General features: G+C 28.4%; 1 long non-coding RNA gene across 3 annotated transcripts in view; it reads left to right on the top strand.

Annotated features, from left to right (window-relative positions):
- Nucleotides 1–639: 639 nt before the first annotated feature.
- LOC142326810 (uncharacterized) overlaps nucleotides 640–13,036 on the top strand; it is a 311,674-nt gene continuing 299,277 nt past the window's right edge. For all 3 annotated transcript variants that reach the window (XR_012756868.1, XR_012756867.1, XR_012756869.1), the window contains exons 1-2: nucleotides 640–745; nucleotides 4,360–4,409. This is a non-coding gene — a long non-coding RNA (uncharacterized LOC142326810). The remainder of the gene's footprint in view (nucleotides 746–4,359; nucleotides 4,410–13,036) is intronic.

Here is a 13,036-nt window from a genome sequence, read left to right as displayed (position 1 = left end):
CCACAAACACAAATTGACTGAAACTCTCCCTGATCTGATTGAAGGATAGCGTGTAACATTAGTATATGGTAAGTTTCTACATTTATCAAGTTTCATTACTTTAAATTCATCATTATAATGACAGTAACACAATCATTTTATCTTAAATAAAAAATATAACGTAACCAGTAATCTTTAAATAATTTAAGTGTAATTCCGTGAACCAAGAATATTAATCGACAAGTTATAAAAATAATAATATTATATTTAAAATAAGGAATATAACCTATATAACAAAAATGACCTAACCCTGTATTGGAAGAAATCTAAAACCTCTATAAATAACACATTCTTAATTATTTTAAATAATTTCATAAAATATATAAAGTAGAAAATAATATTAAATTTGAAAAACAAAATTAACTTTATGAAATAGTGAAAATAAATAATATACCTTTAACAATGTAAATGCGTTAAAATAACTTTAAAAAAAGAATGAAACATACCGCTTAACTACACGTTTAATAATCCTTACTGTTTGATCACTGACGCCATGACAGAGCTCAACATCGTCCTCTCCTAGTAAGTTGCTAATGCGCATGCGTTAAGGGATGCGCAAAAATAACGTTTACGGCAACAGATCTGTCTTGTGTTTATGACCAGGACGCCATTTTCACTAGACGTAGTTAGTGTAACATGATGTTTACAGTAGTGAAATAAATGAACGTGTTTATGCTTGTCTGTTTTGATGTACTTGTTTAAAATGGTAAGCAAATTACAATCGTTTGTTTTTTATTTAATAAATATTGTATAAGTTTAGTTTTTTATTATCTAATTTCTGTAAAAAAAAAAAACATTTTCAATATAACCCTCCGCATGTTTATTTTTAAGAATAGTCAAGCTTTTATCAAATTAATCGATTTAATTTTAAATGACTACTTAGACAAGTGAAATTGATTTTTACCTTTTCATTGCTTAGTACTGAATTATTATAACAAAATAATATGTATGCTGTCAGTTTGATGTTTGAAACTATTTTCGTACTAAAATTCAAGAAAAATAATTGAGACGTAGATTAAAAAAAAAAATTATATTTTATATGTCTTCGTACTCTTGAGAGGCATCGTCATTGCCAGTTTCAAATCATTTTTTCTTTATATTTTTATAAAATTTTGTATACATGCTTCACTCGTGTGGTAACCACTAGCATCAACTATACGTTAATATGTTAAATATTCTGTAATAAAATTATATAAAATACAAGTTTTGTTAACGTTCAAAAAAGATCATTTATCTAGAATTTATAAAAGCATTTTTCTCTTAGATGAAATTTATTGATATCTGTTCATATTTTTGACGTTATATTAATTACGTCATTTATTAAAGTGAATGATTGCTACTGAAATTAATTAATAATATAATGCTGAATTTGTTGACAGATAATGTTGTATTTACAGTAAAATTATACTTTTTATTCTTACGTTAACAAAAGTATAAACTTACTTATTTATAAATTATAATATAATTTCAATATTTTTACTAACTATTTCACTGCAAGCTTTTACATTCTTTCTGCTTTTAAGCGTTGGTCGCATAATATAGTACATAAAATTATTAAATTATACTAAAATGTCATTCTTGCAGTTTGTCTTTGCTTCAGCAATACATTGTTTAAATACATGTTTATTTTCGTTGACCTCGTAATGGAGGTCCATAAACAAAATGTGAAGGCTTTGTTGGCTTCCACAGTAGTTATAAGTGTGGAACAAATCGCTAGTCATTAGATTCATGTCAATATATCTTTACGTAGCGGATACGAACCCAAAATACCGAAAGATTTCAACAGATGATGAACATTGTAGCGTTCTGTTTATCATAGTAACAAAGCATCGTGCTGTACTTTAATATTATAAACAAAAAACGTTTTTATAAATCGATAATTAAAATAATCCAGACTGATCTGGTTACTATAGTATCATTAGTATTAGTAAATTTCATGACGGAACTCGGAACGAAAAAATATTCTCCACAAAAAAAATTGATTTATACATATGTTAATTAATTTTATGTAACCTGAAACTTTTTAACGAATATTGTACGAGTAAATAATGAAAAAATTATGTCATTGAATAGGATCTATAGAGTCTAGTCTGTAATTTCAAACGATTTTTGGTACTCGTTTGTTATCGCACCGCCACTTTTTCTGGATGCAACTTCTTCAGATTTCATGAGAAAAAGAATAATAACATTTATTTAAGTTGGAAAAAGTATATTTTTTAATGAAAAATAAATATTACAAAACACTTTAAATTATGTTGACTCAGTGTACTGACAAATTGTACTTATCAACATAACCCAACCAAACATAACCTACGCTCGCTTCGCTCGCTAACTACGTCTAATAACGTTAAATAGCGAATAATATGCATATTTAACGTTAATCAAACTACGTTAGCGAACGTACGTTTTGTTTGATTAATGTTTATATACACATTATTCGTCGGTACAAGGAGTCAACATAATCTAAACAAACTACCTACGCTCTCTTCGCTCGCTAACAGACATATTTTTTGTTTAATACATTGTAATAATACGTTTAATACTTTGTTTTTTTTTGTTTTTTTTTTTTTCTAAAGAATGCATCAAAAAAGTGAAAAAAGAGGCGGTGCGATAACAAAAAAGTACCCGATTTTTCTACTATTATTATAAATTTTATATACTAGATATGTACCGAAATAAAGAATCTCAACTTTATTATACTATAAATTTTTATTACTCTTAATCTATATAAATATTACACTTTTTAATTTTTTTTGTTTAGCTCAATAAAGAGCATTTTTCAAGAAGTATGGCTACCTTTCAGATGTCACGATGTTAATTAAATATTATGTAAATATCGAAACTTTTAACTAACTCATCCATTCCTTTAAAAGATACTAGGGAACCCGTCCTGCTCCACATCATCAGTAAATAAATTAAGTTATTATTGACAGTTACTATACTGTTCATAAAAGTTCCTTCTATATAACTTTAGCTGTGCGTCAACACTTAGACTTCATCTCCACTTTTTTTTTTTAAGATTTTGAGCGCGATAGAACAACGTACAGTTTTCATGGCTAAAATCTGGTACATAGGTAGATTCCTACTCGGTCCAGAGTTTGCCCATACGCCTTGTAGATGGTAATCCCGTATTGGAAGTCGTCTTTGTTTAAAATAAAATTGACAATAATATCAGAAAATACGTGTTTTCTTATTTATTAATTTGGTAATTATTTAGTTGAGGTGCGCCACCCTGAAATCACAAATAAATATATCAAATCGTTGTAAAATCTTTAAAAATGTATTTTATGATGGAATTGAAGTGTCGGAAAAGTAGATATTTGAATATTGATGCACTCGATCGTACTTGCGTATTAACGCTACCACAGCTACAGCTTTATTCAAAAACTAAGTAGTCAATCGGATTTCGGTGGAAAATGGGCCGATATAGAGTTTAACATAGATTCAAAACAGTCTCTTTATTAATTTTAATAAATGATTATTTATATTTATTTATTTTATAAATATAATTTAACCAAACTTAACCTACGCTCGCTTCGCTCGCTAACCTTGAATAATTAACACCGTAACTTTTTGAGTATTTATTTAATAAATAATTTATTTAATAACTTTTTGAGTATCTATTTAACAAAGTAGTCAATCGAAATCCTATTGACTACGGTGGCGTAGCTGCGGTGGCATTAATACGTAAGTACCCACTCGATAATGCAGATTCTCACCTCCGGATAATGTAGAATTCTTTCTTATTCACTATACTACTTTTATTATTTATAACTTAAATAGTAAATTTATTATTTAAATAATCAAAACATTACTATAAATTAGTCGAGGTTAGCGAGCGTAGGTTGTTTTGCACTAATAAAACTTTAATATAGTTATAGTAGACATTGAGTAGTGAAAACGTACTGTCGAACGCTCCGTGGTTTTTTCTGGGTTTTGGTAATTACTCAGCTATATTAAAATTTTATTAATCTTAACTTAAGGATCGCTCGCTAACCTCGAATAATTAATAGTAATGTTTTGATTATTTAAATAATAAATTTATTATTTAAGTAATAATATCGAGTGTATCAATAATCAAATATCTACTTTTCCGACACTTCGTTTCCATCATAAAATACATTTCAAAAGATTTTACAACGACTTCATATGTTTTTTGTGATTTCGGGCTGAGACTCCTCAACTAAATAATTACCATTAATTTAATTAAAAAACGATTAAATAACCATTTAATCATTTAATTTAACGATTTAAATAACCATTAATAATTAAAATAATTATTTAGTAATAAATAATTAATTTTATTAAAATATGTTTTAGGAATTGAGTGATCGATATCGGTGTGAGCTCATTTGATGACGCTTGACATGGTGAGTGTTTTAATACCTGTACCAGTTCTATATCTTAATTGCTGAAATACCTCGATTTGAATGCCATTGAGGTAAGGCTTTGAGTATGAGAAAAGTTATGTTCCCTTAAAACTCCTCACATAATTGAGTGAGCGTAGTGTGTGCGTGCTGGATATCTGTGGCCAGATGTAATAAGTGTTTAAAGACTCCAACGAAGTTTAACTAAAATATTTATCGAGTAATTGCAGAAAAACTATTTTTTTTTTTTTTTTTTTTTTTTTTTTTTTTTTTTTTTTTTAGTTTATGTATCAAATCTTTTAATATATATATTTAACTATCATTAATCATTATTAATAGATGTGCTTTGACTGATGGATCTGTTCTTGATGTTTTTGATTTAGTTGTCACATATTTAATGATAATTACAATTACTTTACTGATGTATTTATTGGTCATTTATTTGACATATTATTTTTAAGGCCGAATAAAACTATTATTTGTGTTTTTAAATCAGATTTGTTATCTGACCCGCTAACCATCACAAGTAGTATGACTTTGGTATATGCGGGTTACATTATATTTTTATAATATATAATGTAGCTTAAATAAATGAATCAAGTGTTATAATAAAACAAATTTTTATTCAAAACTAAAATATCTAGCCTCTAAACTTCTTAAAACGAAAAAAAATAATTATCATATAATTATAATGATATTTGCTTTTGAACAATTATTTACTGTATATTGGTATGTAAAGGGATTTTACCCGCACTTAAAAAGCTTATTTCTTAATAAAAGTAGCCATCCCCAAAACCAGCTTTAGTTCTATTAGTAATCTCTTCTTGTCTTTTAACATTTTTAATGTCAGACAAATAATTTTACATTAAAACAGCCGGCATTGAATTGCATTTACTTTATCAGCAACGCCGCTCAAGTTATCCAATTCATTTTTTAGCGAGAAAGAAAGTAAAAAGAATTGCTTTTCATTTTAAGGGCTCCTACATCCAAGGGAAGCATTCGGGTAAAATTAACTTTTAAGAAAACAATACCGTAAATGATAAAATTAAATAAATTTAAAAAATCCCTTTAGGCACGCCGGAAGGCGGAGGTAGATTTCACCGGTGCTATGTAAACAAGATTTCCACGTTAAAGTTAAGAAAAACTTCAAATTTATTCAATACGTTAATGGTTGTATGTGAAAAAAGGTTTTACGTGTTTAGCATACGACAAGCCCGTCTTCTTACAATTTCAGCAAAATTTTGTTCATCCCTTGCCGTAAGGGTTGTTCATATCAAAAATTGTTTCAGACAAAGATTTTAGGTAATGTTTAGAGGACTAACAACCACCTTAAACCGATTGGATATTGTACCTATTAAGGGAGGTATGATTTTATTTTTTTATCTTCAAACCCCCATTTTTCCCATCCTCTGGGCCAATGGTTAGTGATATCAAAAAACTTTATTGAACTGACGGTGGTTTTGGGGTCTGGGGGATGTGAAATGCGAATAGATATCGAAATTTTCCGAAAGTCGAAACATGGTTCCCATTACAACAGGTAGCTTTCTTATGAAATCTACCTAAAATACAAAAATACAACAAAATTTTATATAAATATGGATGTCATTTTCTAGGAAGGGGTGAAAATTTTTTTTAAACAACTACGAAAGAGTAAGGGCCATGAAAAAATAATTTTTTTTTTTTTTTTTATTTTAAATGCAACAGGTAAATTGCAGGATGAGTTTAAATTTAAAATGAATGTACAAAGATGTAATTAAAAAAATAACATATTTTATTATCTCAAACCATTGAGGTTGGTTGGGCCAAAAATATTTATAATGGTTTGATGAGGAAAATATAGATGCAAAGAACTCTTTTTAACTTCTTTTCTGATGCAAGATATAAATTTAAAAAAATACTAAAATGTGTAGTCATTTTTTGGGTAAGGATCAATTTTAAATAGAAATTTTTGGTAATTTGTTATCTTCATGAATAATTTTTAAGAAAACTTTTTTAAATGCCCCAGTAAAGTTTTCAAATTTTATTTCTATCAAAACACCCCCTTCCTTTTTTCCAGTTTTTCTCCAAATAAAAGAATGAATACGTCTTTCCCCCAAAGTGGTACCTGCCTACCAAGTTTGAAGAAAATTGGTCAACGATACAGTTATAAGAACGAATACAGGCAAACATACATACGTACGTGTGCACAAATATCCGTCTGACAAAAATAAATTTTTCAGACTTGGGAGCATTGGAATAACTTTTTTTTTGGCAGATTATTTATAATTTATTTTAAACTTTATTTTTTGGGTTAAAACAGAATTTGTTCTAATGTATTCAAAGACAACTTAAAAAGGATTAATTATATTTTAGCTTTATTTTTGTCCAAACTAAATACTTTCCCGTTACAGCTATAGTTTCTGTGGCAGCATATATAACTGAGAAAATAAAAATTAATAATGTACATAAATTCAGACTTAAAAATCTTTAGCATCGGGGAAACCCTCATGCAACTTACGGAAGACTAATTTCTTAAATTGTAACAATCCCCGAATAAACTTAATTTAAATAGCAGACATATAATTACGTTGGCACGAGATAAATTAGCTATTTTTAGTTGAATGCACCGAAAAGAATAAATAAACTAAATGGAGCGCCTTGCACCAGCTAGATTACTGGCTTAAGAGTATTTACTTTAATTTACCATTTTTGTAAAAATTAAAACTTTTTTACTAAGGTTTTTTATTTTCCTTTTTTCCTTTTGTTTACTTCTTAAAATAAGCTATACACAACAATTAATTAGGGTTGGTTATATTACTTTATGGATTAAGGCAAACACTTATTTTTATTTCCATTTTATAACATTGTTATTATTTTTACTTATTGTAAATTATTATTTTTTCTTCTTAATCAAGACTTATAATAAATACATGTGTATCCATTGGTAGAAATAAATAAAATATAATCAACTGTAATCCAGTATTTTGATTAGAGTATTTTGTTTCTGGCGGTTTATTAGGATTTTTAAGTCTGAACGTTGTTGTATTTCATAATCCCAGAATATTGGCATTCAATTTCCTCTAATAATTGTGAAAATGTTCGTTTATTAAGACTTCTTCTTCCGTTTATAAAGTTGATGAATTTTATTACAACCGGCAATACATCGGAAAATGTTTTTAAACATTGCTCGCACATAGAACGTGCTGGTGTATTATACAGTGAAATTCAATCAGAAAATGTCTAATATCTTGCTTAAGCTGCTGAGTAAAAGCAATGTTTTTTCCTACCATATTAGGTGCACTGTCTGTTCTTACAGAAATAATTTTCTGTAGATCAATATCTATTTCTTTAAATACATTAACAAATTCTTTAAAAAAGTCAAGACCGGTACATTTTGCTTCCAACGTTATTAGTTTCATTATCTCTTCTTTCATTAAACTGCTTGATTTATACCGAGAAAAAACTGCAAGCTTTGCATAACTGTTTACATCATTAGTCTCATCTAAAGCGATTGAATGTATTTCTGCTTCCTTTAGTCGTTATGTATTTGCGAAGAAATATTTCTTTTTAATTCTATTACTCGATCTTTAATTGTTTTGCGACTTATTAGTAACTCATTTATACGCTTTATAATCAAGTCTTTTTCTTTAAAATCTGCGAAGTAGCACTACATTCTAAAAACGCTTGTTTTACAAACTCTCTTTCTCAAAAAAGTTTCCCGTGGCGAGCGATGCAATGAGCTACTTGAAAATTAGCAGTTGTAATGTTATTTTTTGGAATCAAAAATGTTTTTAAAACACTGATTTGTGAATGATTTTTTTTTTATTTTGTAAAAAATAACTTTCTTTACTTCGTCTGTTGAAAATCCGAGATTTTACTTCGACATGTGAAAACGTCTTTTTACATTGTTCGTACGAGGAGTGAATTTTTCGTTAAAAATTACACGGACAGCCGTTTTATTATTTTCAATCACACCGTATTTATCAGACCATTCTGTTTGATATGGTCTGGAACTTTTATTGATGTTTTTATTTTTTTAACTGCCGACATAGTACAGGGCTACAACGAAAAAAATATTTATATTTAGAAAACAATAATTTTAAAAGAAATTTCTCATTAACGTACTTCATGTAGATACATATTTAGATGAGAAAATTTAATAAAAAAAAATAATAAACTTGAATTATTAAACACTTCTACAGTCGAACGCCAAGGTTGTCAATTAGTTCAACATTGCAAGCTGGTACAACCCCGTTCTACGATGTAACGAATATTCGCGCCAGTTTATTGCCGACTGTCATGAGTCATACACAGATGCAGTGATGTAGAAAATCAGTTAGCCAACGTCCACTTGGAAATAATTTTTTTATAAATTTGACATTAGGTATTTATACTTTCTTTTTTTTTATATTTTCGATTGTCTGTTCTCTCTTTTATGATACAAAAAATAAGTTTATAATAATTAATGCGTGGATCATTTAAAAATCCTTCGTGGGTCAATGGTCTAACCTGCGGGTCATAGATTCACCACCACTAGTTTACACAATACGCATACCCTAAGAATATTCAACAGTAACTTAAAACAACATGATTTTAAAACACAATTATTTTTACAGCTTTTGATTTATAATACGAGTATTTTCTTTTTTATTTTCAATTTCCATTTACATTAGATCAAATTAGATTTTCATAGAGTGATTTAATTATAAAATCACAAATATATTACCGGCGTAGGGACATAAATAACTTCATTTTTATTATTATTACTATCATTATTTCGTGCCCTCATAACATAGAGTCACAAAGTAGAGGTAGTGTAAATAATGCATTGTTTCTCAACCGAAAAAGGACATTAATTTGCTGCTTTTCACTTCCTGTCACAGTTTTTTCTTTATAGCTACGGCACATGTAAATGTAAGTCATTGGAGATACAAGAGTAATGATACAGTTAAGTCCCTGGTTGTACATAGGGTGTAGGTGTTACATGTAAAAATGAACAAATTTCTTGAATTTCGGAGGTTTTGATGTATTTTTAAAATTGTCATCCATCTCATCCTCCGAAGCAATACCTAAACGGTGGTCTCGGAGATTAAGAAAAAGAAAAGGTTTGATGTATTTATGTACGTTTGGATTAGTGAGAAAAGCAACGTTAAACTACTTCACTCCTGCTTTTCGTTAGTAAGCAACAACAAAAGTGATTTTTTTTTTTTTTAAGAATATATGGCTATGCAAGTTGCAAGAGTGACTTGTCATTTATGCCGGGTTACTTAAACCTTGTTCATTTTTCTTTATGGGATTTGAGTGTCCCACAAAGAAATGGACAAACTTTAAGGACATGTTCTACTGGTGAAAATAATGAAAATAATTCATATAAACTTAGGTGTGAAATCTCTTTGTTTCAAATTACGTCTAGCCAAAAATTTCACTCTGAATTCATCTCATCTAATAAAATGAAGCCCTCCTGTAATTTTTGGGACCCAAATTAAGTTGATGGTTTCCTATATAATTTGAGCTGGAATATAGGATAAAACAATTCCACTACTGTGACTCCAGTAGTTTTTAAAATATCAGACATAAAACAAAATTCGATGTCGAAAAACAAGTTTTTTTTAGGTTTCTAGTACAATAACTTTATTAAATAGCTAATAAATGCGAAAGATTTAGTAATCAAACTTGTTGAGAATTTAATTTTGATAAAATGAATGTAAATAGAATCAATAAAAAATAGATAAAAATTTTAAAAATCGGTTTGTTTTAAGCAAAACAGATGAAAATAGACAAATTCGTATTATTTTTTCAGTACCTAACAAACGTTATTCTTAATGTAGCAAAACAAAAAAATAAAATACATGAAATTATAAGGTAACAGAATAACAAACCTCCATTCATCAGTGACACGATGATTTACTTGGCGTTCAACAGAAAACCTATCTTTTTAAAAATATTATTTTATTATTATTATTAAAATAATATTTTGAATTAAACTCTATAATTACAAAAATGTATCATTATAAAGTATGATAATAAAGATACTTTTTTTGTCATGTACTTGTATAAAAAGTGTACATAAAGTAAAAATTGAAAAGAAAATTAGATATTGTAAAAAGAGTAAAAAAAAAACGGAAATATCAGTAAAATAAGTATAGAATAAATGGGGGAAAAGGAAGGAGATGGTTTTTAACCGGAGAAAAGAGTTTATAAATTACTATGAAGAAGAAAATAAGGGAAGTATGGAAAGGATAGATTAAGAAAGAAAGGGGAAAAGAAAAAAGAAATTCAGGATTAAAAAGGAAGGTAGCTGGTTAAGATGGTGAGGTAATCCTCTAGACCGGCAGTATTATTTAAATATTTTATCTTAACAGTTTAAAAAAAGACATGTTTTTTATACTTCTTTTATATCTTTTTCTTTAAAAAAATATTTAAGAGTTAAAAAATAAAAGATTGTTTTTTGTTTTTTTTTTAATAGACACCAAGTAAGTTTACTAAATTAACTATTTATATTTATTTAAAAAAAGGAGTTATCTTAAATGGGTTTTTCTTTGTCTGATATTATACTCATTTTAAATCCAAAATGTTGAAATCAGACTTTTAAGAAACGAATTTTTTTTATGTCACTGAATAATAATTTATATTCATTGTTTTAGTTTCAGAAAACCACGCTTTTATTTTTTGCTGAAAATAAGAAGAATAAAAATATAGGTTTTTGATCATTTTTGCAGAAAACTAATTAAAAATGTACGAATACATTTATAATATTTATCTGAATTTATCGTTTGTTTTCTTCATTTTGATATATTTTTAAAATTTTGGTTAATTCCAAAAGATTATTTAGCTATTGAGGTTAATGACGTAATCACTGATCGTGATTCTCCCTATAATTCATAATTTATTTAAATATCGTCGATGTTTAAGTATGGAAACAGCTTTATGCTGCACATCTGAGAGGTATCTGGAGGCAGAAAGAAATGGAGTTCTACATAATTTTAAAAAATCAGCATTATGATGGGTTTTTAATTTTTGGACGGCATATTGAATAAAACTTATTTTTTTTTTTTAAAATAGGAAGGGGGCATATGATTTTGATTTAAAATTTTACAACAAAAACAATGGTAAAACCCATTTTTATGGGTATAGTGCGTAATTCATACGCACTAAATTTCTACTACCATCACAGCCAACTAGTGACAATGTAAACAACATTAGTACAGTAAACCACACCTGACCACCGTAGGGGTAGACACCCGGCCTATGTCGACCACACTGCTACTATATTGTTTTCTTGATAGCAGAAATGACTGCACCGAATTCCTCTATTTACTTCTTTTTTTGGTTAATATTTACCGCTGCTAATACTAGAGAATGGAGCTTCTTCACTAGTCAGAATTTAAATCGTGCCTATAAAATTTGATTAGTCTCAGATCAGGGTTCCTAAGCCTTTTTCTCTGTAGCAAGTTATGAAGTAAATGTGATAAATTTACTGTTTGATATAAAAAGTGCTGCATAACATTTGTGTAAAATATTTGTAGTATTTACAGTAATGCTGTAATATAAACGCTGTTTAACGTGATAAACTGGAATATTTCTCTACTTCACGTTAGAATATGTTTGTTTTGTGATCTTAAACTTGGATACGTTTCTTCCCGTAAAATAAAAGTTTATATGAGCAGACTAATTTTCAATGTATTTAACATTTTTATCACCTTGTTTCGATATTATAAGTCAATTTTGAATATTAGTAAGAGGACATTAAAACAAAATCATTTCGTATTTTTATTTTTTTTTTGTCGCGAAATAAATTTTAAAATCAATTACACTATTACAGAAACCGGAAGTTAATATGATCAAATACAATCACATGTTGAGAGGCTTCCCTCGAAGCTCTTCAATGATTACACAATAATATTCTAGACAGAACATTTAATGTTCTGTCACACATATAAAGTTAGATCAGTGAACAGTATCATTGATTGTTTAACACAAATCAAAAACAATCATAAAATTTCATAAACAATAGATAGAAGCTGACATCACACTTGTAGGACTTCGCGTCACGCGGCTTTTTTTTATGTATGGCTTAAATCACAATGGCTTGCACGCGCACGCACACACACTCGCACGCACACACAGATTATACACACAAACTTAGTTTAACATATTTATCATTTTATTTAAATATAATTTTTTTATTTATGTAATTCAATGATTCAACTTAAGTGCGTGCGGATACCGTATTTTATTCGCGTGAGTTTGACGGTATTAGCGGCCACTTTAAATATTATTCATTTATATAATTCTACCGCTCACCTTTTTTTGAGGTGGGGGTGCGATTTTGCAAAATATTTTTTCGCAAATATTATTATTTTTTAATTGTTAACAAATGTGCCTAAGAAAAAATAAAACCTTAATTAGGCGAAATCTCGAGATACTGAGGTGACATTGCTGTACTCACTCCTTTCACTGTTAAAGTTGAAAATTTAATGGCATCAATGCCCCACATATAGATGTAATCTGGCCAAATTCGGTCAAAATCGAGCCACTAGTTTTGGAGGTATAAGAAGTGCAAGACCGAACACACACGCGCGTACATACGAACATCGGAAAAATTTCCATCCGGTTTTTTTGGGTTCCTTGGGTGTCAAATCACCAAGATC

This window comes from Lycorma delicatula, chromosome 6 (assembly GCF_047948215.1).
Source record: "Lycorma delicatula isolate Av1 chromosome 6, ASM4794821v1, whole genome shotgun sequence".
Lineage (NCBI taxonomy): Eukaryota > Metazoa > Arthropoda > Insecta > Hemiptera > Fulgoridae > Lycorma > Lycorma delicatula.
The sequence above is the reverse complement of the archived record's forward strand: the minus strand, read 5'-3'. Positions and strand labels throughout refer to the sequence as shown.